We start from the raw sequence: 2,779 nt of genomic DNA, 5'->3' as shown, positions 1-2,779 counted from the left end.
CTACCAGTCTTTCTCTTTTCCCTTTTCCCCAAGAGGGGAAAACTCCCACTTTAGCCAAAATGGTAGAGAACTCTCCAGATTGGCTGGCGTGGCAGGGGTGGGGTAGGGTGGTGATGGTGGTGCCAGTTCAGTGCTGATGTTTTAAACACTAATGCCATTTAAACAAAGCACAACAAAACGCTCTTTAATCCGGTCTTCAACCCAGAAACCAACAAACCTGTTTTTAGAAAATCGAGCCCGTGGAATTCCCACCTGTAGGCATTTCTTTAGATTCCCAGGACTGCCATAGCAAAGCACCACAAACTGGGTGGCTCAGAATGACAGGAATGGTTGTCTCCCAGTCCTGGAGGCTGGAAGTTTAAAATCAAGGTGCCAGCCGGGCCTTGATGCCCCTGAATCCTGCATCCCGTCTTCCGATGGCCTTAGGGCTCCTGGGCTTGTAGACGCCTGGCTCCCCTGTGTCTTCAGGTCATCTTCCGTCTGGGTGTCTGTGTCCAAACGACCCATTTTCACGAGCGCACAGTCACACTGGATTGGAGCCCAGCCTCATGGCCTCATTTGAACTTGATCACCTCTGCAAAGGCCTCGTCTCCACACAAGGTCACATGCTGAGGTCCTGGGGGCTCAGGACTCCAGCGCATCTTTCTCGGGGGACACAGTTTAACATGTAGTGGGGCTTGGGGTCAGGGCGTGGATGGAGGCACGATACTCCGGCCTGACATGCTTCCACCGGAGGCTGTGGCCACCCCAAGATGGACTCTGCACGTCTCCAGAAGCACCATCGAAGAGCCCAGGGTCTGACCACCTCCATCCCTCTCCTGCAGGTTCTGTGCTTTCTTATTTTAAAAAATTGAAGCATAGTTTATTTACAATGTTGTGTTTATTTATTTTAAACTCTTGGCTGCCCCCTGTGACCTGTTTGGGTTCTGGTTTCCCGACCAGGGATTGAACCCGCACCCTCTGCATTGGAAGGCGGAGCCCCAGCCCCTGGGCCTCCAGGGGAGTCCCCTCTCCCATAGGTTTGGAACTCAACCTGCAGGTTTGTTTTTCCTTCCTAGGGAACCCAGCTTCAATTTTAAAAGAAAAACTAGTAGAAAAATGGGGTTCACATACCTTCTATTTAAAGGTGACATATTAAACAGCAACTTTTTAATCCCCTTTTTCCCCCCACACCCTGCTAAGATGATAGTAAGGCAATGAGAATTATTCCTAAACTATTAATAATGGTTCCAAGCATACGACACTCTGGAAATGGGAAAACTATGAAGAAGTAAAAGGATCGGGGGTTGCCAAGGGCTGCGGGGGAGAGAGTTGAATGGGCAAGGCACAGGCGAGTTTTAGGGCAGCAGTATTGTGAGGACACCACATTAGTGAATGTGTGTCACTCCCCGTCTGTCCAAGTCCATAGCGTGTTACCATGGAGAGTGTTCCCTGCTGTCTGACTGTGGGCTCCGGGCGATGAGGGCATGTTGATGTGGGATCGTGGATTGACCGGAACATCCCTCAGGTGGGGATGTTGATAGCCGGGAGATGGTTTACAAGAATTCTCTGCACCTCCTGTTCAATCCAGCTGTGACTCTAAAACCACTCTAAAAATAGTTTCATTATTAAAAATATTAACCCCAAAAGACAAGGCATTCAGAAAAGAGGGAAACTAAACGCTGTTTGGAAGATTCACAGGAGGTGGAGTAGTGGGATGAAGGAAGCCGGGGCGGGCAGGGCGGTGAGATGAGCTCCCTCACAGCCTCGGTGGATCCATGAAGCCCTGAAGGCTCGGCGGTCTCTGGGGTCCCCACGCATGCTGGCCATCGTCCTGAGTTGGGGACTCTTTCCTTCCAGAGAGAAGCCCTCCACTGGCCCAGCTGCAGCAAGGTGTGACCAGCCCCCCAGGTGGGGAAGGAGGCTGGAAAAGGTACCAGGTCACCCATGTCATCCCCGGCACTCAGGGTCACCTCACCCCACTCCAGGGGATGTCCCAGAGACCTCCCCTCTCCACCCGACCTTCCCAGGCTCTGCTCTTAGCCCGGCCCCCACCCAGCTGGCTGATGCACCCTCAGCGGGAATCACCTGCTCCTTCATCTGCTGGCCCCCCTCCCTCACCACCTCACTCTCCTTCATGCTGTGAGTAAATGACCACTGCCCTGTGTCAGAATCCACATGCTTGTTTGGATAGACGTCCAGAGTATTAAGAGACTTCCTTGCTCGTCCAGTGGCTAAGACGCTGCACTCACAATGCAGGGGGCCCAGGTTCGATCCCTGGACAGGAAACTAGATCCCATATGCTGAAACTAAGACCTGGAACAGTCAAATATTTTGGAGAAGGAAATGGCAACCCACTCCAGTATTCTTGCCTGGAACATTCCATGGACGGAGGAGCCTGGTGGGCCACAGTCCATGGGGTCGCAAAGAGTCAGACACGACTCAGCGACTTCACCTTCTTTCTTTCCAGAGTATTATGTTTAGTGACATAAGTCAGAGAAAGACAAATACTCTATTATCATTAATATCTGGAATCTAAAAGATGAAGGAATTATAAGGAAACAGAAACTGGACTCAGAGGTAGAGAACAAACTAGCGGTTACCAGTGGGGAGAGGGAAGTGGGGAGGAACAAATAAGGGCTGGGGATGAAGCGGTCCAAACTACTGGGTGTAAAATAAGTAGGTGACAGTGATAGAGAAACTGTACAGCATGGGGAAGTGATAACTTTAGACGGAGCATAATTTATCAAAATGCTGAATCACTATGTTGTACACCTGAAGTTAATATAATTTTGTAAGT

The 2,779-nt window shown here is 50.6% G+C and overlaps 1 non-coding gene across 1 annotated transcript; it reads left to right on the top strand.

Annotated features, from left to right (window-relative positions):
* Positions 1 to 2,195: 2,195 nt before the first annotated feature.
* Positions 2,196 to 2,268, top strand: TRNAV-CAC (transfer RNA valine (anticodon CAC)). The gene has a single exon. It is a non-coding gene; the product is annotated as a tRNA-Val (tRNA).
* Positions 2,269 to 2,779: the final 511 nt, after the last annotated feature.

This window comes from Odocoileus virginianus, chromosome 8 (assembly GCF_023699985.2).
Source record: "Odocoileus virginianus isolate 20LAN1187 ecotype Illinois chromosome 8, Ovbor_1.2, whole genome shotgun sequence".
Lineage (NCBI taxonomy): Eukaryota > Metazoa > Chordata > Mammalia > Artiodactyla > Cervidae > Odocoileus > Odocoileus virginianus.
This window is presented reverse-complemented; position numbering and strand designations above follow the sequence as displayed.